Below are 24885 nucleotides of genomic sequence, written 5' to 3'. Positions count from 1 at the left end.
GGAAAGCGGGTTCTTCAGCTCACAAATTGTCACAATCTCCATGTTCTGCTGAGAACCGTTGTGAACACATATGGAGAATGGGGCATGGCAAGTCTATAATTATGATCTTCACCTGTTATAAGGACTCAAACAGCAATTACAGAGTCTCCAGTTTTGTTAAGACCACAAATGTCAGTTTTCAAGACAAGATGTATAAAGGAACTTACTCATAAAGCCACAGAGCCATGTGATTGTGGAAAATTCTTTAGCATTCTGGGCTTACACAAGTCTCTGTTTCTTTTTTTTTTTTTTTTCCCAATTTATTTATTTTCAGAAAAACAGTATTCATTATTTTTTCACCACACCCAGTGCTCCATGCAAGCTGTGCCCTCTATAATACCCACCACCTGGTACCCCAACCTCCCACCCCCCCGCCACTTCAAACCCCTCAGACTGTTTTTCAGAGTCCATAGTCTCTCATGGTTCACCAGTCTCTGTTTCTTAATCTAGAGCCTGCAAATTCCCAAGAAGCTGTAGACAGCCAGGGAACTCTGAATCTAACTTCCTGGGATACTGATTTGCCTCAGGGATTTTCTGGGCGGAGTCATTTTTATATTAGAGAAAACACAGCTATATTCCGAAATGGAAAGAAAAATCTCCCAGAGCTAAAGTATGAGTCATCAAAGAAATGGCCCTTGAGGGAGCCACTTTAGAGAGCTAGACTGAGCATCTACTTTTCATTTCTCAGGAGGAGTCCTTTGCTGGTAAAATCTGGGAGGCACTGTCCTGCATAGACAACAATCATCTCTACCTAGTCCTAGTCATGGGAAATGGAACCATAAGAGCCACACAACATCACACCCATGGGGCCAGACAGAGCAACCTCGCCCTAATATCAAGGAGGCCCCCCAGGATGGTTCCATGCTCAAGAAAGGAGACCAAGGATGTGGACACAAAGGAGTCTGGGAGTTACCACAGTATAATAGTACCATTTCTGTTATGCAAAGAAGAGTAACACATACCCTACCATACACAGACATCCTAAAACCCTATTATGCATTCGTTCAGCATGGCTACCCCTGATTTTCCCCCAGAGAAAGAGTTCTACAGAACTATGAGTAGATAAAACCACACCCATGGTGGAGGCAATAGAAACACTCATCATCCCAGAAGGTCTGAGAAACACTGAAATTTTGGCCATCTTCCTATCAGAAAATCCAAATGCGTGGCTCACAGCAGATTCATCTGGCTTATTTACTCACACAAATGAGACAAGAAAAGTTTTTTAATCATCAAAGGCTATCATGCACAGGGATATGGAGATAAAGGGAAAATAGTCACAAAGGTTTTAGGTGTCACTAGACTGTCCAAGTTGTTCAGCTATGACAAAGCATGAACCCACCAGATGTGGTTTCACGTGGGGTTTTAACAGAAAAGGGAAGAATAAGGCACAGAGGGACAGGATTACCATCAGCAGAGGGCTAAGGACAGGAATGGCCAGACCAGAGCCTCTTGATAGCTGGACTGAATTTTCACACAATGTCCATTTCTCCACAATGAACCTGTGCTCCTGGACCACAGCAACCAGACCCAGCAATGGGAAAGGCTCTGCTCTCCCAGCCCTTGTCTCCTCTCAAGTGATCTGCCTGACCCTGTTAGCCCTCCTGCACGGCTCCCATTCCACTTGCCAAGGGCTCCATACCTGAATCCTGCCTCCCAGGGCTTGTCCCCAAGCATCGCCCACCAGCCCACCACAATAGTTCTGTTTCTCAAAGTGAGTGTTACAGGTAATCATGGGGGACTAGACATTCTCTACATGAATTTTTCCTTGTCTTCACTCCTCTTGGTTTGTTTGTTTGTTTTTAACCAAGATATAATATGCATACAGTGAAACACATAGTAAGTCTTAAGTGTAGAATTCCATTAACTGTGACAACTGTATACCCTGGGAATACAGTATACCTGTGTAGGATTCCACTAACTGTGACAACTGTATACCCCAGGAATACAGTATACCCACGCAGAATTCCATTAACCATGACAACTGTATACCCCGGGAATACAGTGTACCCGTGTAGAATTCCATTAACCGTGGCAACTGTATACCCCGGGAATATGGTATACCTGTGTAGAATTCCATTAACTGTAACAACTATATACCCCAGGAGTTCTCCATCAAGATACAGACCATTTCTATCCTCCCCCAAAGTTCCTTTGTGTCCCTTACTAGCCACATTTCACAGCGCATGGCCCCACCATCCTGATTTCATCACCACCAATAGGACCCTGTAACTGTCAACATGAGTCACTCTGGATGGCTGGCTTCCATCCCATCTGCACCCTGCTATGTTAGGGTGCAAAATGACATTAGGGCTTTAATCACTTACTCCCAAGTGATGAGGGGGAAACCCTTGGTTCTCAAAGAGGCTGGTATGGCTGCTAAGAGAGCACTTTTGAAAGTATGGAGAAGGGGAGAGTTTGGGTGATCACAAAGAAGCACCGAGTAGTAGAGTCACTTCCAGAACAACGCAGGGCAGTTCCGCAAAGTAAAGACTCTCTTGTACCACATGACCTCCAAGCCACGCACATCATTTACCATTCGGAGAGCCCAGCGCCTAATTCTATCCTACACTTACATAGAATATACATTGTTGGCACACATTTCAGACATATTGAATTTTCCAGGAATGTGATTACTGTGAAAACAGAGAGGAGACTAGATTTGACTACCATATAGACCTTAGACCTTGATCAAAAGTCACTCATCATTCAGGGGTACTTGGATCCCCACCAGGATGCCTCTGTTCCGGACCACACTTGGAGCCATCCCCTGCGACCCTATAGTCTAGTCTCCATGATACATTAAGTGGTTTCGCTGGATTCTAGTTTGGCTCTGCCCAAGCACCCATCCACACAGTGATTCTTTACATCTAGCTATTATACTAACTAGTTGGAAATTCCATTATGGATAAGTTTTCTTATATCGTTTCAGAACTGTAAATATTTGCATTAAAGGGGGTAAGGGATTCCGAACTAGCTGAGAGGTACTGATCAAAGTGACAGCATGTAACTCTTGATTGATCTCACGGTCAGGAGTCATAGGCTGTATCTGTTGGGGTCCTTAATGTTCTCTGGTTTGGGAAGTTGCATGTGCAGAACTCAGGGTGCACAGGCCACCTCCCCCACCTCCTACTAGCATCCTAAGTCCAGCTGAAACTCGGTGACCCAACTGCACTGACAATGGAGAATCATTTTAAAAGACAGCCTAAAGTTGCTCCTCCTAAATGGGGACCTGCAGGGGAAAGGTCCCACTTTTCTCCATCCCAGTAATTCTTTTATTTCTGAGCACTTTCTTTCCATCTTGAAGACACAGATGGCTGTGCTCCACCAGGTCTCCCCTCTCCTACAGCCGGCAGGAAAGTACATCAGTGTTGTCCACACTGGCTACACGTCAGAACCACCTGGGGGCTTCAAAAACACCGGTGTCTGGGCGCACCCCCAGACATGCTAGTTTGTTTGCTTTGTGGTCAAGTCCTGCCATTTCTCATCAGAGCGCCTCAGGCACTGCGAAGGTTCAGGCAAGGGTAGGGAACAGGCTTCCCTCTGTATTTGCAGCCACACTTGGCAACTCTGCAAATCTGTACTTCATGAAAGTTTACATGTGATACATTTCTAGACTCACTGCAGGCCTACTTCATCTCCACTCTTGGTTTTCTTTCATCTGATTTTTAACCCATGGCATCTTATAAATCCTTTCTGGAACAGATAGAAATGGAAAAAAGAAACAAAGAATCCACTACTCTGCCACGTGTATGAGATTAGGAGACAGCACCCAGTTCAGAGGCATGCAGGTGACCAGGGACCTTCAGAAACCCTAGCCCCTTTCAGTGCTTGGTGAGATCAGTCTGGGGTCAGGGCTCCTCCAAGTGCTCCCAAGCGCTGAGCATGGCCCTGAAGCTGCAGCCCACTTCCCGGGGTCACAGCACAAGGGTGGAGGGAGCGAGGAACAAAGTTGCTGACAACACAGATCCTGCAAGCCCGTGTGATGACCTCGAAACCTCAAAGAAAGGAAAACACAAACCCAATTCCTGTGCACAGCAGCAGTGGGGAACATCATGGGGCTGGACCACAGCCAGTGAGTCCTGGTGCTTCCTAATGCCTGCTGTCCTTCAGCTGGCAAGTTCACAGTGGGTCCATATGCAGCTGATGCTCTGTACCTCCATAGCCCCTGTGCTATGGTAATTTCACTGCAACTGTCCAGCTTTGAAGCTGATCAATAAGACGTTCTGTTGACAACATCTCTACCTGTTTCCAGGTGGACGCCCATCTCCCCTGCCCGCCCCCCCATGCATCCCAAGCACACGCTTTCCATCATCCCCCATCCAAGTGCACAACTGGGCCCTAGAGTATATCTCAGCACCCCTGCCAATCCTCAGGAACCCAGGCGCCATGTCTGCACCCGTTACCTTCCTGCCTTCTCCCCTGGAGACACTGAATGGTGTCCTGCCTGTGGACAGCCAGGGTGCCCACACCCCATTCAAAGAGGCAAAGTTCAAAGAACTTCCTTATGCAGAAAGACTGCAGTTGTCCCGGGACTTCACCAAGACGATTCATAGCCATTAGAGGGCAGGGATTCGCATCTCTCCGATTCACTGCTCTATCCTCCATACTTAGAATACAATCCAGAATAGGAGATATTCAGTAAACATTTGTTAAATAAATTAGTGGATCTAATATTGAACAGTGTGTCACCAACAGCAAAAGAACTACTCAAAAGATATTATTTTAAAAAGAAATCCATAAAGAAAGCCTTGCCACATTATCCCATACAGGAAGCATAGAGCATATTTAAAAAGGGGGGTTTAATTCAGCCATGTGAAAGTCACATGGAGAATTCAGGTCAAACATCCTTTCTGGAACCACATGGAGGCTACCCAAGGGTGGACAGGTGTAAGTCATGCTCCACACACAGTACAGTGGCAGCTAGCCAAATAAGACTGAAAATAAATAAGGGGTTCCCTATCCCTTCACTCATCAAATCCCATCCCAAAGGCCCCACGTTTTTGTCTAGCTCAAAACACAATACAGGATGTGAACATAGAATATTAAATCAGAAATTAAAAGCAGTCAAGAGAGGAAAAGGTGCCCAGAGCTGCACGTAAACAGGGTGGGAAAGGGGCTGCAAAGTTCCCAAGCACCCCACCCCCGCCCCCAGCTTCATCCCCTGGCTCTCCTCAGTTCACCAGTAGTCATGGAGTTAGTTCCATTTGATAACATTCACCTTCCACAAGCCTGGTACAAGCCAGGGTAACCCAGCCTGCACCTTCCAATGATGGATGGATCTCAGCTCACCTTTTCTCCACAGCATCCTCGGCCGAGACATACCTCACTTGGTTCCTAGACTGGGGAGCTAAAACCCCCAGAACATGCCCATCTGGGGAATGTCTCGTGCCAGTGGGAATCACTGGGGATGCCCAGTGCTGCCCCTGGCAGGAATCTGAGCACCCCCAACAGCACAGAGGAGAAAGACCTGGTAGGTCAGGGGAGCCATCATGCCAGAAAGCAGAAGGCAGAAGGCATAGCATAGGTCTGGAGTCCAAAGGGCTCACTCTCCTTCTGGGCACCAGTCCCCTAAGTTAGTGTCACCCTATGTAAGCCTCTGCTTCACTCTGCTGTGAAAGGAAAGTGATAATATCATGTCTCTCACAAGACTGCCGGAGGCTAAAAAAGAAATGTAAAGGGTCTTATAAACTGTGAAGTACTGGCCCTGCCTGCTATGAATAAACGCCTTCTGCACATCTGTAGCTACACCCAGCATCAGCCCTTCCCTAGGGGGTTGGGAGAGGGAGGGAGCGGCACAAGTTACTCTCCCCAACTGTGTAGACCCTCTTCCCTAATCTTGTTGACCAGACTGACCCCTCTGAGCCTAAATCCCTGAGAGGGACACTCCCAAAGCAGCTGAACTTGGCCAGATTCAAATGCCTGGAAGCAATTTACTTAACTCCCCACCCCCCAACACACACCCTGGAACAACCCTCCAGGACCGTCGCAAGCCCCCACCCCCACCCGCCACACACCAAAGGCATTTGAACAACCCTTATTCTGGCTTCACACAGGAATACAAACAAACAGCACCCCCCCCCCATTACTCCGCCATCACCTTCTTCCACAACAAAGTGACAAGCAAGGGGAACGGAGGAAGGACGCTTTCTGCGCGGTCGGTGCAAAGGGGAAAGGTGTCAAAGCCACGGCGGGTACCACCCCCCACCCCCCCGCCGCCGCTTGCCCTGCCAGCCAGCTAGCCAGGCACACTGCAGATTCCTCCTACCTGGGCGAGCCCCCGACGGCCCCGAGCCCAGCGCGCCGGGGCGAGCGCCCCGGGAGCTGGGCGAGGGGCTCAGGAGCTCCGGGGCGCGGGCGCACGGCGGTCACATGCCGGGGTTCCTGGGGGCGCCGGCCGACCGCACCCCCGCCCCTCCCCGCCGCTGCCGCGCGCTCGGGGTCGGCTCCCAGGTCCGGCGCGGGCACGAGCAGGAGCCGCACCGTCCTCGCGCCCGGGAACTGCGGGGCGCGGCTCCTGCAGCGCTAAGGCTCAGGCTCCAGCTCCGGCGCCGCGGGCGGGGACGGACGGGGGCGGGCGGAGACGCCGGGGCGGGCCGGGCGGGGGAGGGAGCCTGCTGGCCAAGTGCCCCGCGCCCTACGCGAAGGAGCCTAGGAGCCCTGAACGCTGCCCTGCCCCCCGCATCCTCGCGGGGCAGTGATGGTCATCCCACAAGAAGTGACTTTTGGAGCGACTCACCTGTTCATCGTAACCTGGCTACCACCCAACTGGGTCCTGGGCATGAGTCGGGCGAATCGAGCTCCCGACCCACCAGTGGGCTTTCAGGTCCCACACTTTTCAGCCAGAGACAAGATAGTGTGGGTCAGCCACTGGAGCCTGAGGCCTGGCCCCCTCTTCACCCTGGCTTCTTACACACTAACTTCTTGGTACTTCCGTCTCTTCTGTGAAAAGGGATCGTATCAACACCCATATCATGGGGAGGTGACGTAAATTACTACTGTAAACCAGCACCCGCACAAGGTTAATACAACGCAGGAGTCCCTTGCTGTTTGTTATTATTTATGTGCCCAGGTGAAAAAGGAGCTTACAGCTGGTACAGTCTTGATACCAGAATTCTTGGCCAGACCAGGTAATTCTTTTCAGCTTAAGACCCACTTACTCCCATCCACTCATTTTGCACGTGAGAATCGGTACTCAGAGGAATGCAATGAATGGCCAGGTATGAACCTTGGTGCACGGAGGGAAGGAAGGAGGCTGAAGTACCAGAGTAGTTGGCTTGGGCTCTAAGCCCAACAGCCAGGGGCTTGGAAGTAGCTCTTCCCTTTCCGCTCTGTGCCTCCAGCAAGTGACTGGACCCTGATTTGTTTTGAGGCCCTAATGAGCCATCCTCCTCTGAGGAGACATTGAGTAGATGATGATGGCTTCCGTCCTAACAGAACTCACACCCTCCCTTCCTATATCCCTTCCAGGCTGGGCAGGCGCTGGCCCAGATAAAGAAAACAGCAGCAATAATTCATCAGTGCAAATGCTGCCTTGTGGTCTGGAATGATGATAATCTCTCTTAAAAAAAAAATTTTTTTTTTATCTGGTTCCAGTGTTTGCATCTGCTTCCTCTTGCTCCAAGGAACGGGCTCAATTCTATGGCCAGTAACATGGTATTGTGAAAATTCATCAGATGGCCCCATCTCTTTAGGATTCCTTTTTAGAGTGTGGTTTTTGAAACCTTAGGATCACCAGGAGAGAGATCTGGACCCCTGACTCCCAGATCAGTCACATGAAACTCTCTGGGGCTGAGGCCCAAATGCCAGTGTTACTGAAACTCCCAGGTGGGGGTGACTGGGTGGCTCAGTGGGTTAAACCTCTGCCTTTGGCTCAGGTCATGATCTCAGGGTTCGGGGATCAAGCCCCGCATTGGGCTCTCTACTCAGCAGGGAGCCTGCTTCCCCCCATCTCTCTGCCTGCCTCTCTGCCTACTTGTGACCTCTCTCTCTGTGTCAAATAAATAAATGCAATCTTTAAAAAAAAAAAACACACACACACACACACGCACAAAAACACCTCCCAGGTGATTCCAACGTGCCGCCAGTGTTGGAAACACCTGTTCTTCTAAGCCCAAGGCCCCACCGTGATGGTGATAGTTCACCAACAATTAACATTGTTGGTGAAATAAACACATGTCACCATTTATACAGCGAAGGTTTTTAAACAGTTTACAAGTTGAGAGTAAAATTGATCTGTGCAGTCATGTAGAAATTAAAATTATAACTTTTCCTTGTATATTCTGATGCTTCCCACCCACCCCTAGGCCAACTATCCTGCTAGACACATGGGCCCCTAGACTCAGATAAGACAAACACCCCTCTAATATGAGGACGGGTTTTGAAGCCCTCCCCTTCTCACCTATAACCACTGTCCTATCTGGCTCCTTGAATTCACCTCCTCCCTCCCTCAGCCCTGCTAACCACTTTCCCCGACGCCCTCTTCCCTTTGTTTCCTAGGTAGCTCATGTGTCCACCTGTCCTGCTGCATACCAGAGCTGAAGACCCGTGAGGCGGAGATTGTCATGCCTGTATACTCTGGTCTCAGTCACATGCACGTGCTCTGAATGAGAGTGTGTCCTTCAGTGTGAGACATGCCCTTCACGAAGGCAATGCCAACTGTGTTTGAGAAACAGAAATAACAGCCAGAGTCTTGTGACACAATCTGGAGTGTGTCTCCCTCACTACCTTCCCACCTCTGAGACTCTTCTTATTTGGAAGACTTGGCCACCCTCAGACCACCTTTCTTGAGAGACCATCTCCCTGGGGATTTGGGGGCACCTGGACGGCTCCGTCGGCTAAGTGTCCGAGTCCTGATCTCAACTTGAGTTTTGATCTCAGGGTCATGAGTTCAAGCCCCGCTTCGGACTCTGCGCTGGACCACCGTGGATCCTACTTTTAAAAAAAGAGATCATATTTCATATGCCCTCCCATCAAGCTGCTCAAATTCCCTTCTTTGAGAGGAAGATCTAATAGTGCACAAGAAACAAAGTCCTGGACACCGTCAGGGACGTCACAGTCCATTAGGACCATCATAGCAAAGCCCTATGTCCAGAATGGTCTGTGCCAAGGGACAGCTATGACCATAGAGCTTCCTGGGCCTGAGGACGGGCTGTTTCACAAACGATGATGCAACATTCCCAGGGTGTTTCAGTCCCCAGAGCCTCCAAAGGAGCTGCTAAGGGGTAAGAAGGGCAACGCTGAGAGCAGCCTTGGCAGCTGGGGACACTGAGGCAAGTGTGATCCCAGCTGGGGTCGTTAAGTCCAGAGGATGATCTATGTACAGAGACCCTCCCCAGACAGCAGGACAAGCAGTGAGCAGGCCATGCCCTTCACCTCCACCACCCCCAAAGAACCCCAGTGACTGTCCAGAAGGACAAAAGGGGTTGGGAGAGGGAAGGATTCTGCAAAGAAGAGATGGAGCCTTGAACCAGTGAAGACTAAATAACTCTGAATTGGCAAGATTTTTTTTTTTTTCTGATGCTAGAGATGGAAATGAGGATCCGTGGGCTAAGTTGACTTCTGTTTGTGGAAAATAAAATTACATCTTCGCACACAGGGCCTCTGTGATTCTTGCTACACCTCTTTTTTGTTATTTATAGACCTGCCAGTAACTGCTCACAGAACCACAGTGCTCCCTGAGAGTGATTTAAAAACCACTGTCCTACATGGACTTCCTTCTACAGCCTCATTTTGCGTTCCTTTCACAAATTTTCCACCTCCTGACCTCCAAATAACCACTTTTTCAATCTGTGTCTTGTAGTACCTCCCACTACTGCCCCTTCTCATTTTAATTGGCTCAGTCCTGTCCCTTCCTCTAAGCAGTTAGCTGTGGGTTTCTCTTATCGTCTTCCCGTTCAAATTCCTCCGATTTTGCAAGACCTTTACCAGCCAGAAAGCAGCATGTGAACTTGAGATGGGAGCAGAGGAGAAAGTGGAGAGTATCATAAAATTGCCTCAGGCAGTAAACTGTTTCTTAACTTCCTTTATAAGAGGAGGACGAAAAGACGGACAAGGCAGGCAGGCAGTCACACCAACTTCTTGTCCTAATTGCAGCTTTAATGTCACTCAGTGAAAGCAACTGTGCGCCAAAGGCTTCTTGCACCTGGTTTTTTTCCACGCTCACTACACAGAAACAGCACAGCAAGCTGCAGAGACCCATAGACTCAGTGGCTTCTAAGAACAGCTGCACCTAATGGAACCAGACGGGTGGCCTCTTTCTTATGCCAGGCCTTGATTCAATCATTGGTTCAACACATAAAAGCCAAAGCACCAGTAACCAAACCACCCATCACCATCCAAAAGGTAGCTGTGACCAGCTTCCCATATCATCTGAGAGGGACCTGTTAAAGCCTTTGTCCTCAGTCATATACGAGACACAAAACAAAAATCCTGCCTTTCTTAGACTCATTTTTAAACATAACGAAAGTACTGTCTGCCTTAAATGCTTTCCCTGGTATTTCTACAGGGTCCCACCCTCTTTGGTTCTCTGTAAGTTTCCGGTAACTCATCTCTGTGTTTTCTCTTTTCCACAAGCATCTTCCAAAATCCAGATTCATGTTGCGGCCTCTCAATCCTTTGATGCTTTCTAAACATCACTGTCAATTTGTTTTCTTTCAGTGGTTCCCTTTTAATATGATCACTGTAGTAGATGGAAGAAGGCTGCAAATTCTTTGCTTCGCCAATCAAGAAGTGAAGTCTGATTTCCCTCCCCTTGAATCTGGGCTGGGCTCGCTGCCTTACTCAACCAGTATCAACCAATAGAATGAGGTGGAACTGACTTTTTGGGACTTCAGGAACCAGTCATCAAAAACCCTTTGGCTTCTTCTTAGGTTTCTTGAAACACTCACTCCTGGTGCCCGAAGCTGTCAGGTAAGAGGTGTTAGTCTCCTGGGACTGCCATCCTATTCGAAATTCTAAACCACATGACGTCATCACATGGAGGCACTCTGGTCTGCAGCCCCAGATGACAGCCAGAACCAACTCCCACCATGGGAGAGTCTCCAAAGGAGAACCACCCAGCTGAGTCCCATCAATCAGAACCATGAAAAACAAAATAGTACATTGTTGTTTTAAGTCACTGAGTTTGTAACACAATACTAGGTAAGCAAAGCAATGACCCTACTCAGGAATGTGTCCCAACTCTCTGTTGACCTGTCCCGTACCATACAGAGTCAGTCGAGCATGCAAGTTCTCTTTGAATGAAAATGACACCTGGCCTCCCTCCTCCACTATCACGTCTGGCCACTGCCCAGTTACCAGACTTCCTGAAAATTGTGATTATGACTATCTCATTGGCAAATAAAGGAAAAATGAGAGTTTGGGGATAGTCGAACAGGTTTACCTTTAAATATGGTATTTTGAGTAAAAGAAGTAGCTATAACCTTGTACTTTTCAGCAATTGCTAACTGCAAGATGATTTAGTTTCTAGTGTTGTTATTCAGTGGTTTTCCAAGAAACAGAGCAACTCAGGAGAAGTAAATGCAGAAGATCTGTGCTATCTAATACATGGGACCTCCAGAAACATGAAGCTATTTAAATTATTTAAAATTAAGAATTCAGTTCCTCCAGTTGCCCTAGCTATACTTCAGGAGCTCAATAGCCACACGTCACTAGTGACTACCATATTGGACAGCACAGTCATAGACCATTTCCCTCACTGCAGAATGTTCTATTGGATGTTGCTACTCTACAGTCTAAACAATTCAGGGCATCTGGACTAGAGGTCCTTTTCTGGGGCACTAGTTTTCATCCAAAATAAACAACCTGCTCGTTTTAAATCTATACCCAAGAAAGAATCTTCACACCTTCCTCTTTCCTTCTGATCAACTGTGTCATCATTCAGTCTACCTTTCATTGCTCAGCTAAATCACACAAGATCACATGTTTTCTTTATATTTTATGTGCTCATTTTTTGTAAGTACTTTATATTCATCAGTATATGCCTTGTCCATAATTTTTTCATGTCTATTTCCCAAGATCTTCAAGGAGAGGAACCATGTATTGGGGAAGGGGTGGATATCTCCATCCCCTGTCCCAGAATATTCGTATACAACCCTGAATGTCGGAAGCAGTCAACTGACCAGGTAAAAGGAGAATGCAGAGAAGTTTTTTATGAGAAGTGTCACCCAAGCTTTTATTGCACCCACAAATGATTTCTTGCAGAGACAACACTATCGTCCACAGTCACAAGATCATAAAATCAGCAACAGGATATTTATTACTTTTTGGTTTAAAAAGAGAAAGAAAGAGAGAGACCAAGATTTAAAGTACAATTGTGTTAGCATTGTAAAATCTTACACGCTATATTCATTCCTTTTTGTTATTCTCTAAGGAAAAGATCATTTACCGTGCTTTGCCCTATTGCTTTGACATAGTAACTGTGTGCTTGTCAAGTAACTTGATGGTTTCCCAATCTGGACATCAAAATAATGACACAGAGAAACAATCTCAGAGAAGGTTCCCAAGGAGAAGAAGTGCGGGTGGCATCCAGAGCCCAGGCTTTCCTAAGAGCCTAAGGAACGTAAGTGCATAAGATTTTGAATGCAGAGAAAAGCCCTAGAAGAGAGTGTTTCCCTATGCTGTCCCAGGAAAAGGAGAGGAAGTCAAGAACACAATGCTTAGAAAGTATTGAGCACTTTCTCCACCTTCCCCGCTCTATGTATGGAAGTAGTGAAGTAGGTACATAGAAGTCTCAGGGAAAGGCAGCAACTGGCAAAGACAAATGCCGTCTGCAGAGAAACCCAAGCCAGGCAGGGCAGGGAGCAAAAACCACAGACAAGAACTGTGCAGGCACACGGTAGGTTCAAGGGCAGAACCACACCCCTGTTGCTACCCTCTCATATGCTGATCTTGTACATCTTCTTTCCAGTTTATCTCAAGGTTTTTCATATTACTGATATGAAAATGATGTCAATAATATTGATAATGATATTATCAATTATAAAGGGTATGGCTTTTAAATTTTGATGCCTGACTATTTATTATTAGTATATGGAAATCCAACCGGTTTTTGCATATTGATCTTGTGATCCACAAAACTCATTTATTCTAGTAGCTTTTTATTGATTTCACAGGATTTTCTAAGTAAATCACCATGTTGTCTGCACATAAAGACAGTTTTACTTCTTCTCTTCCAATCTGGGTGGTTTTTATTTCTTTTCTTGATTTTTTCCACCAGCTAGATCCTTTAGTACCATACTGAATAGAAGTGAAGAACGTGGACATTCTTGCCATGTTCCTAATCTTAGGGGAAATCCTCCAGTCTATGATGTTAGCTGTAGGTCTTCCCTAGATGCCCTTTATCTGGTACACTTCAATTCCTAATTTTCTGAGAACTTTTATCAGGAATAGAAGTCGGATTTTGTCAAATGTTTTTTATGTATCTGTTGAGATCATTTCATGGTTTTTCTTTTTTAGTTTTTACAGTTTTTTATGATTTTTTAACGATTTTTACAAGAAATTCTTTTTTAGTTAATACAGTAAATTATATTTATCAACTTTCCATTGCTAAGCCAACTTGGCATTCCTGGGATAAAGCCTTCTTGGCCATGATGTAGTAGCATCTTTATATATCATTGGAATGGATTTACTAGTATTTTGTTTAGAATTTTTATGTCTTTCTTCCTGAGGAATGTTGGTCTATAATTATTTTTTCTTGTAATAGCTTATCTGGTTTTGATATCCAAGTAATGCTAACCTCAAAAAGTTGGGGAGAACTCATGAGTCAGGAAATGTTTATTCCTCTTCAATTTTCTGGAAAAGTCTCTCAGAATTGATATTATTTCTTCCTTAAGTGTTTGGCAGAACTTGCCAGGGAAGTTATTTGGGCCTGCAGTTTTCTTTCTGGGAAGATTTTCAACTACAAATCAATTTCTTTAACAGATAGGAGCCTATTCAAGTCATCTGTTTCTTCTTCAGTGAGATTGGTAGTTAGTGTGTTTCAAAGATATTTTCCAGTTCATGTACGTGTCAATGCTTTCAGCATAACTTTATTCCTAATATTCTGTCATTATCCTTTTATTTATTTTTTTAAATTTAAGTTCCATTAGCCAACATATAGTACATCATTAGTTGCAGATGTAGTGTTCAATAATTCATCAGTTGCAAATAAAATCCAGTGCTCATCACATCATGTGCCCTCCTTAATGCCCATCACCCAGTGACCCCATCCCTCCAGCAAACTTCAGTTTGTTTCCCAGAGTCAAGAGTCTCCAGTGGTTCATATTCCTCTCTGATTTCTTCCCATTCAGTTTTTCCCCTGTGATCCTCTGCGCTATTTCTTATATTCCACATATGAGTGAAACCATATGATAATCGCCTTTCTCTGATTGACTTATTTCACTTAGCATAATTATCTTTCTTTTTTTTTAAGGATTTTATTTATTTATTTGACAGAGAGAAATCACAAGTAGATGGAGAGGCAGAGAGAGAGAGAGGGAAGCAGGCTCCCCGCTGAGCAGAGAGCCCCATGCGGGACTCGATCCCAGGACCCTGAGATCATGACCTGAGCCGAAGGCAGCGGCCCAACCCACTGAGCCACCCAGGTGCCCCAGCATAATTATCTTTCTAATATTTATTGTGTAGCGCACTGATATTACCTAAGCCCTGATATTTATATTTCTGTCTTCTCTTTTATTCTTGATCATGCTAGCCAGACAGCTACCAATTTTACTACTCTCCTCAAAGCATCAGGTTTTGGTGTCATTGATTTCTCTGTTATATTTCTGTTTCCTATTTCATTGCTCTCTGCTTTGATCTTTATTATCTTTATTATCTTTGATCTTTATTATCTTGTTTTACATGTGATTTGTGTTTCTTTTTCTGGTTACAGTGGATGCCAAGGTCATGGACTTTACACTTTTCTGCCTATTTATTTATTTATTTGTTTATTTGTTTATTTTAGAGAGAGGGGAGCAGAGGGAGAGAGAATCTCAAGCAGGCTCCACATCCAGCATGGAGCCTGATGTGGGGTTCAGTCCCACAACCCTAAGATCATGACTTGAGCCGAAATCAAGTGTCAGATGCTTAATCAACTGAGCCATCCAGGCATCCTAATATATATATATATTAGGATATATATGTGTATATATATATATATATATACGCAGACACACACACACATACATACACACACATATACTGTATATGATATATGTGTGTATATAAACACACATACATACATACAGTGAAATACTACTCAGCCATAAAAATGAATAAAATCTTGCCATTTGCAGCAATGTAAGTGGACCTAGAGGATATTAGACTAAGTGAAATAAGTCAGTCAGAGAAATACAAATGCCATATGATTTCACTTGTGTGTGGAATCTAAAACACAAAATGAAACAGAAACAGACACATAGATATGGGTAATAGACCAGTGGTTGTTGCAGGGGAGGGGTTTGGGGTAGGCAAACAAGTGAAGGGGATTAAGAGGTACAACTTCCAGTTTAAAATAAATAAGTCGTGGGGCACCTGGGTGGCTCAGTGGTTTAAGCCTCTGCCTTCAGCTCAGGTCATGATCTCAGGGTCCTGGGATCGAGCCTGCTTCCCCCTCTCTCTCTGCCTGCCTCTCTGCCTACTTGTGATCTCTATCTATCAAATAAATAAATAAAAATCTTTTAAAAAAATAGATAAATAAATAAATTAAATTAAGTCGTGAGGATGAAAGATACAACATGAGGAACATAGTCTATAATATGGTAGTAACTTTGTATGATGACAGAAGGTAAAGGTGATCATTATGTAAAGTATAAAATCATACCATGTTGTCCCCTGAAACTAATATGATATTGTATGTTAATTATAATTCAATTTTTAAGAAGAAACTTACAATACTATAGTTCCTTCTTTCCTGACTGGATTTTCTGCTATGTGTGGCATTCACTTCACTTTTATATATGTTATAAACCTCACACCACATTATCACTGTTTCTTTTTAAATAGTCAATTTTCTTTTAAAGAAATTTAAGTCATGATTTCATTGCCATTTCAAGGGCTCTTTATTCCTCTGGATAGCCCCAATCTCTGTCTACATTTTCCTTCTCTCTAAAGGATTGCCTTTAATATTTTGTAGTTAGGTCTGCTTGTGATGAATTCACGTTTTATATATTTGAAACAGCTTAATTTTGCCTTTGTATTTGGATATTTTCATTGTGTATAGAATTCTAGGTTGGCAGTATTTTTTTCAGTACTTTAGAGACAATGCTTCGAAGTCTTCTAGCTTACATTACTTCTATGAGGAATCTTCCATCTTGTCATCCTTGTTCTTCTGTGCGTTCTTTCTCTGACAGCTTTTAAGATTTTATTACTTACCACCACTTTTAAACAATTTGATTATCACAGAATGTAATGTATTTTTCTCTGTGTTTTTCAGGGTTCATTGAACTTCTTGGATCGATGGGTCTGTAATTTTCATCCAATTTGGAAAAGCTCTGGCCATTGTTCAAATATTTCTTCTGTCACCCTTCCTTCATCCGGGGGACTTCAGTCATATGCGTAACCATCTGCTTGAAATTGTCCTACAGTTCACTGATACTTCTGTCTTTCTGTTTGTTCATTTGTTTCTCTCCTATGTGTTTCATTTTGATAGTTTCTATTGTGTTTTTAAATAATTAATCTATTCTTCTGCAACATCCAATACAGTATATTTTGATCTCAGACACTGCAGTCTTCATCTCTAGAAGTTAGAGATGGGTCTCTTTTTTATTTTTAACATCTTCTACTTCTCTACTTACTGTTTCAAATATATGGAATATAGTGATAATAACCTTTCAAATGTCTTGGTCTCTAATTGCCTTGGTCTCTAACTCTAACATCCGTGTTGGTTTTAGTTCATTCTGATTGATTAATTGCTCTCCTCATTATTTTTCTACTTATTTGCAATCACAGTAATTTCTTTTTAGATGACAAATAGTGTGAATTTAACTTGTTGGATGCTGGGTATTTTTGTGTTGGGGGATGCATTTTGCTTATTGGAAGTGCCTCATTTATTTTGGGTCTTGGCTTTATGACACGTTAGGCAGGGCTGTGGCAGCATTCGGCATGGGGCTCATTTTGCCCCACTGCTGAAACCCTTAATCCTCATGCCCTACCAAATGCCTATAAGTTATGAGGCTCTCCAGTCTGGCTTGTTGGAACAGAAATTATTCTTGGCTTTGTGTATTGTCTACTATTTTATCTACCTCTGTAGGATAGTGTATTTTCTGGCCTCAGGTAGTTGCCTCACACATATGCTCTTCTGTACTCTGCTACACTCTTAAGGGGGACCCCCTGCAGACTTGAAGTTCTTCCTCATTGCAACTCTCCCCTCTCTGGTATCTCTTCTGTCAACTACAGCCATTTTGGTCTCCCTTGGTGTTTAGCTTTATCTCAATTCAGTTTGCTGGGAAGTTTGCTGGTTTCCACCTGGGTCTCCCTTTCCTATGGAAGTGGCTGGACTCTCTTCCTTAGCCTGAAAGCTCTCTCAAATAGGTAAGCAGGAGCAATCTCTCTGGGTTTCCTGGTCTTCAATGGAAGAGGCCCAGTGCCTTAAAAACCCTGGATTCATGTATTTTGTGTAGTTTTTTTGTTGTCTGCGATGAGAAGTAAATCCAGGCCCTATTAGTCAATCTTGCTGGCAGCAGAACTTGGCTACACAGCTTCCAGAGTTTCCATGACAGTTGGCCATGAACATGGCCATCTTTACACATCTCAAAAAAATTTTCCTTTCAATTTTGTTTGGGAAAGTTTTTTGAAATATTGATAAAACATAACCCAGAATTAATAAAGGTTAGCCAGGACTGAGACTTTTGAGGAAGGAAGTAAACTGTGAATGATGCCAGGTAAAGGACAATTTGACAACTGACAGGTCCCAGAGGCAGAAAGACCAAGATTGTGCCCAGGGAGTGGAAAGGGAAGAAACTGAAGGGAGGAGGATGGGAAGGAAGGAAGAAAGGAAGAAAAGAAGTGGGGTGGAAGACATATAAAGTCCAAAGAACCAAGTTAATCTATCTCTAGGGTTGCCAAACCCAAGAATTTAAAAGGAAGAATTATTAGCAATTGTAATTGGTTGAAAACAGGTACCAGGAGGGCAAAGTTGAGAGGAAATTCTACAAGTGTTCAAAAAAATTGTTAAAAAGAAAGAAATATTTTATATTAGTTGTTCTCAGAGATCTCTGAGATCCTTTCAGAGGTCCACAAGGTCAAAACTACTTTGATAATGATTCAAAGATGGTACATGTCTTCTTCACATATATATATTCTCTTTCAAGTATACAGTGGGTTTTCCAGAAGCTACATGATGTCTATCTCAAAGACTGAATGCAGAAGCAGATATGAGAATTCATCTGTCTTCTATTGAGCTGAATATTCAAGAGATTTCCAGAACAATGTAAAACAATGCTACTTTTTCAATTTTTTTTTTGTTTTCAAAGTATTTTTGTAAAAGAAATGTTATTTGTGTTAATAGGTGATGATTTTATGTTTATTCTAAGATGATTAATAAAATTTTATTTTTAATTTGTTTTCATTTCTAATAGTTTCTAATCAACAGAGTTCACCACATAAACTAACCTCTTTAAAGTTCTCAATAACTCTTCAGATCATAAAAGGGTCCTTAGCCCACAAGTCTGAAAACCTCTGTTCTGCCTAAAGCTTTGCAGCCTTATGGAGACCCCTGTGTACCTCATGGAAATATCTTCCCAGGAACAAGGATGAAGGGCAATCAAGAAGTCGGAGGGAGACTCACCCCCAACACCATCTGCTTCATCTTTTACCCAGACCGTGAAATGATAACTCACAGAACAGCAGCCTCCATAAGCGTCACCTGCCAGAAACTGGGTCTAAACTCATCCCTGAGATCTGAAATGCTCTTTTAGGTGGTACAAGTCCCACCCCAAATTTCTCAATGTTTGCAAAATCACCAGTGTTGTTTCTAATCTACTTCATCGTAATGTCCCCACGCTTCATCTGATCCATGCCTAGTAACTGATACTTTATGAAGGAAGGAAATGTGTTATCAAGCAACTATTACATGTCTGACAGTCATTTAGATGCTTTAATAGGACATCACATTTATGCTCACCATGCTATGAACAGCGTCACTATCCCCTTGTTTTAGAGACAGAAACAAAGCTTAAGGAATTTGCCTAAGATTATTCGGTGAGTGGAATAACCTGCTGGAACTCAGCTCACTCTCCAAAGCTGCTGGTCTTTGCCGGTCACACTGCAACCTGCCACTGCCCTGCCATTTATCATTATTGTGGTATCGTTGTTTGTAAAGTAAAAAACACCTTAAAACATAGGAAGTCTGCTTTCCACAACTACAGGGAGAAGAGCCGAGTGGTTGCAAGTGTAGACAGTTGACCTGGACTACTTAGGTCCCAGCTCTATCACGTACTAGCTGTGTGGTGCTGAGCAAGTCACTAAACTTCTCTGTTTGCTTGATGGTAGAATAATGTTATTAATAGTACCTGCTTTATTGGGTTGTTGTGAGGCCTGAATAATATGGACAGAATACTTAAACATGGTCTAATACATGATTAATAATAGAGATGATCATTATTTGCCATACATCAGTTAAATTTGGGTACCTTTCTCAGGATCTCTGAACCTGTGAAATAGGTATAAAACACCTGCCCAGTTATACCATAGAGTTATTGAGAAAAATCACAGATAATGAATGTACCTGGAAGTATTTTTAACTGAATGATATGCAAATAAGCAAACATTATAGAAGCTCTATATGGCAAAAAATCCTAACGTGATGTCATTTTGAATAGGAGGTTTTCTGGTAAAGAGTACATCAGCATTTCTGGCTGAAAGAGTATGTACTTGTCACCACTGCTGATAAATTCCTCATTCCAAAAACACTAACCAAAACCACATTTAAAAAGCCGGATATTTCTGCACAAACTGGCAAGGCTAAAGTAATCAAGTGTGAAATGTAAAAGAACTTGGTCCCTGCGATAGAACAGTGCATTTTGCCAATATTGTGGTGACTATCAGGCACTGAAATCCAAACGTCCTCAGAGATAATGAAGCACTTAAAACAAACCAAAGGTCAGTTCGAGACGAGAAGTTTCTCAATGTTCCTTACGTAAACTCAGAAATTCAATTATTGCCATGCCAAAGTTGTTCTGTTTCTCTTCATTTTTCATTGTTAAAAAGCTCTACCAAACTTGAATCATTTCCTGTCTTGACAACAGCAACATCTTTTTCCCATTCTTTCTCCACTACTAAACTCCAAATTACTATTGCCAAAGAAATGCTCCTTGCCAAAGAGGTAGCTGAAGCCCCTGGATGTCCCACGCACACGTGCACACAACAGAGTGCACACACAGCCGTAGCCCAACAGCCGTAGCCCATCTGAAGTCCACGTATCTTCTGGCTCACTGTCTCTATAACCTTGCAATCTTGTTCATAACCTTCTATACCTCCTACCGTGTAAGCCCCATGAGGGTAGGGTTTGGGTCTGTTTCTTTCACTGTTGTACTGCCATTGTCTAGAAAAGAGCCTGACGTGTAGTAGGTGCATTTTAAATTATTTACTGAATGAATGAATGAATCACTTAACTCTGCACATTGAAGGCTCTTAGATGTTTGATTTCGGTATTTTTCATTTGTTCCATTTAACAGTGTTTTACCTTCTTTGCCCCAACTCTTCCACAACTGGTTATAGTTCTCTTAACCATCTTTATTTCACCAGGAACTAGCCATGAATATGCAGGTCGTTATCACGAAAACAACTTATCTGTTCTAGGTCCTTCTAAGGGTAGGTGGGGAGCAAAGCCGGCCAATGGGACTTTACAATATGGAGACCTGGAGCAAAGTGTTTCTCACCCTCAACCATACAGCTGCCATATACAAGAAAGGACCCAGAAAAGGGATTTACATAAGAACTTAGCCTGCTGTTCCAATTCATGGCTTGCATTTGGACTAACAAGTGGGCTGGAAAGAGAATTGATGTTCAAACCCTCCTCTTTCAAATGCAGACTGGATAGCCACTGGCCCTAGATACAGGAAAGGGGCCTCATGAATCAGAGAGATGACTGAGTCAGTGGGCCCCACTTCTGGATGTGCACCCATGTCTCATGCACATTCCAGAACCCTACTTCCTCAGCAGAATCTCACCACAGATGGTGCCTGGAAATCTGTATGACTAAAGAGCTACCAATTGCTCCACAGATCAACACCTATTAACCAACAATTCCCCCAAGGGCTCTTCCAACCCATGATTATGAGAAAATAGATCTTCGGAAGGGGAACAGCACACCCTAGGGTATTTCTAAGTCTAGATGGAAGTACTTTGGGGTGTCTCTTCTGGCAGGCGCTTCATTTAGTGGACAGAAGTCTGGGATACTAGAGGTTCTGCAATACCCAGGACAGTACCATACAACAAAATGTCCTTCATCCTACAAAACTCTCAAATATCCCACCAGACCAGAATGTGAGTAAAACCTGAGCCTGGAGCCTAACACTGTTTTTCACAGAATCACAGAGTAATTTTTGTGCCATTTTAAGATGTACTCAATTTTCAGGAGATGCAGCTACCACAAAAATTGAGGGGAGGTAGAACTTTATTTTTTCTGGAACTTTAAAAAAGATTTTTACACCACCGGAGAAAATCACATCATCAACGGCAATGCCACTAATGATAGGTGAATCTCCAGAGAGACACAGACTGTTTTCATCTGTTTGTAGACTGCAGCTGCAACATTACAGACCTCTCTGGGTGTTCCTGCAAGCATCTGACAATTTCTTTGTGTCTTCCGGTTCAGTCATACCCATGTCTGTACATGTGAAATTGAATGTGGAATAACTTTCATTTCTCCTTCACATCATGGTTAGGGTAATAGAGTTAAATATTTTTTTAAAATCTTATTTATTTACTTTAGGGGGGGAGGGAGGGTCAAAGGGAGAGGGAGAGAGAGAAAACCTCAAACAGACTCTGTGCTGAGTGTGGAGCCTGATGCAGGACTCAATCCCACAACCCTGAGATTGTGACCTGAGCCACAATCAAGAGCTGGACACCTAACTGACTGAGCCACCCAGCTGCCCCTATAGTTAAATTTTTAATATCATGTGTTGGTAGGATATGTTATCAGTAAATTTCATTATAGAATAGCAGAGGGCATTTTTAAAATATTTTTCAAGAAAAAGAGCATTGGGTCCATTGAAGTAAAGAACTACTGATCAAAACCATTTAATTCATCTCTCAAAACAAAGCTACTGGTTGGAGATGACATCCTACTGTCTTTGATTCTACTTTTTCACCGTTAACTTCATCCCACTTCGTGCTCTATTTAATGATAATTCTTCTAGGAAAACCATTTCAAATTCCAAGTTTGGCAACATCCAAAGCATCACAAAAGAGGTCTTTTATTCACAGGCAACCCTCCCACCCCTACCTGTGAGAGTCTCAGCCTTCCTTGTAAGCCTGCTTTGAAATATTACACCCAAGACAATGAGAAAGCCTCAACGCAACCAGGCTGGCTGACACTCTGGAGCCCTAAGTGCCACAGGGAGGCTGAAGGTTCTTAACATTTTGTGCTTTGCATTTTTAAACATCTCCCTTATTCTCATGTCTCACCTGTGTGCCCCCAAGAGGATATTGGCTGCTGAATATGACTTAATTCTGAGCTCACCTTTGTGACGGCCCTCAACCCTTGTCAGAAACTCTTCCCTTTACTTTTTCAGGAAGCCCTCAGTCCAAGAAACAATAAAAAGGTTTCTGAGACTTATGACCAAGGGGAAAAAAACCACTGTCTGTACCAAGTTAAATCTCAGCTCAGAATCATTCTCTCACACAGAGATGATGAAGTTGCAAGAATAAATTCTCTACTGTGGTTTTCCCCCCAAGTCACTCTTCAGGGAGAAAACAGCACGTGCTAAATGATCAGTGGGTTCTAGATAGTTGGGGAGTGGCTGAGAAAGAGGCTCCAGGAGATCTCCCAGCCATCAGCCTCGAGAGCTAGGAGGATGACCACTCAGCCATCTCCTGCATTACCCTTGTCAAACCTTTCGCTGGCTGAGTAGTGAGGGTACCATCTGAGATAACCTCACTCAAAAACCACCCCTCGCCCTCTTCTACACTCTCCTCTCATTTCCTCTCCCGACAGTTTCTTCTATGTCCCCTTCTTTGCTCTCCATCCACCAAGAAAAATCCATAGAAGACACTCTATTCACATTTCTATATTTTCTTGGAATTGTACTAGTGTACATTATTTTCAACCATAACATTTTATTGTTGCATAAATGTAAAGCATGTAAGCAAAATATCTCCCCTGGCCCTTTCATTTACCATTAATTGTAGTAAATGTGCTTTTGATGTACTCATATTTGCTTTCAGCTTGGAATTCTGGGAATACTTCATTCCACAGAACCTAAGAGTATTTATGAGAAAACTCAGCTTGCTTCTCAAAGCAGACTTCACGATGCTTTTCCCAACAAGATTAAAAATGCAACTTCAAATGTAATAAGGCCTGACATTGGTACATGGTACCAATGGTACCATGACATTGGTACATCTGTGGTTAAGTGTATTTGACTGATGAAACTTTGACATTATATTATATCATGCTTTGAAGCAACACACATTGGACCGGGACACAATATCACCTTAAGGAAATAGACTAAATGTACTTGGTATTTAACTCAAGGCTACATTCAATCTTTCTGCACTCATATAGATGCCTTTGGGTTTGTGTCTACTCAGTGTATAGCATACCCTTATTTCTTGGGAAAGTAAACCAACTTCCCTGACCGCCACTTCCAGTCCATAGGTGTGGGCATAGGGGGATACTCTTGGCCTTGGATGTTTGGGCCAAGAGTACTCACTAGATCCAAAACTGGAACGTTTACATGCTCTCTCTCAAGAATTTTGCATTGAGCCTGAAATATACAGAGTTAATTTCTATGTGTCATGGATGGAGTCAAAACAAATGTTTTGTTCTTCTTTGGGCACAGCTACATGTAGAAGAATGAAACTCGACCATTCTCTTACACCATACACAAAGATAAACCTGAAATGGATAAAAGACCTCAACATGAGACCAGAATCCATCAGAATCATAGAGGAGAACATAGGCAGTAACCTCTTCAATATCAGCCACAGCAACTTCTTTCAAGATATGTCTCCAAAGGCAAAGGAAACAAAAGTGAAAATGAACTTTTGGGACTTCATCAAGATCAAAAGCTTCTGCACAGTAAAGGAAACAGTCAACAAAACAAAGAGGCAACCCATGGAATGGGAGAAGATATTTGAAAATGACAGTACAGACAAAAGGTTGATATCCAGGATCTATAAAGAACTTCTCAAACTCAACACACACAAAACAGATAATCGTGTCAAAAAATGGGCAGAAGACATGAACAGACACTTCTCCAATGAAGACAAACAAATGGCTATCAGACACATGAAAAAATGTTCATCATCACTAGCCATCAGGGAGATTCAAACTAAAACCACAATGAGATATCACCTTACACCAGTTAGAATGGCCAAAATTAGCAAGACAGGAAACAACAGGTGTTGGAGAGGATGTGGAGAAAGGGGAACCCTCTTACACTGTTAGTGGGAATGTAAGTTGGTGCAACCACTTGGGAGAACAGTGTGGAGATTCCTTAAGAAATTAAAAATAGAGTTTCCCTATGACTCTGGTAAATACTGGGTATTTACCACAAAGATACAGATGGAGTGAAAAGAAGGGCCATCTGTACCCCAATGTTTATAGCAGCAATGGCCACGGTTGCCAAATTGTGGAAAGAACCAAGATGCCCTTCAACGGACAAATGGATAAGGAAGATGTGGTCCATATACACTATGGAG

The 24885-nt window shown here is 43.5% G+C and overlaps 1 protein-coding gene across 4 annotated transcripts in view; it reads right to left on the bottom strand.

Moving 5' to 3' along the window:
• The window catches only part of IL1R1 (interleukin 1 receptor type 1), a 73237-nt gene that overhangs the window by 28013 nt on the left and 20339 nt on the right, over positions 1-24885 (bottom strand). The window contains exon 1 of one of the 4 annotated variants that reach the window (XM_044263745.1): positions 6308-6335. The exons of the other annotated variants lie outside the window; for them this stretch is intronic. The gene's annotated coding sequence lies outside the window, so the exon portion shown is untranslated. Of the gene's footprint in view, positions 1-6307; positions 6336-24885 lie in introns of those variants that run through there. 4 annotated transcript variants of the gene reach the window in all.

This window comes from Neovison vison, chromosome 8, assembly GCF_020171115.1.
Source record: "Neovison vison isolate M4711 chromosome 8, ASM_NN_V1, whole genome shotgun sequence".
NCBI classification, from domain to species: Eukaryota; Metazoa; Chordata; class Mammalia; order Carnivora; family Mustelidae; genus Neogale; species Neogale vison.
Note: the sequence above shows the minus strand (reverse complement) of the source record. Positions and strands in the feature narration are given on the sequence as shown.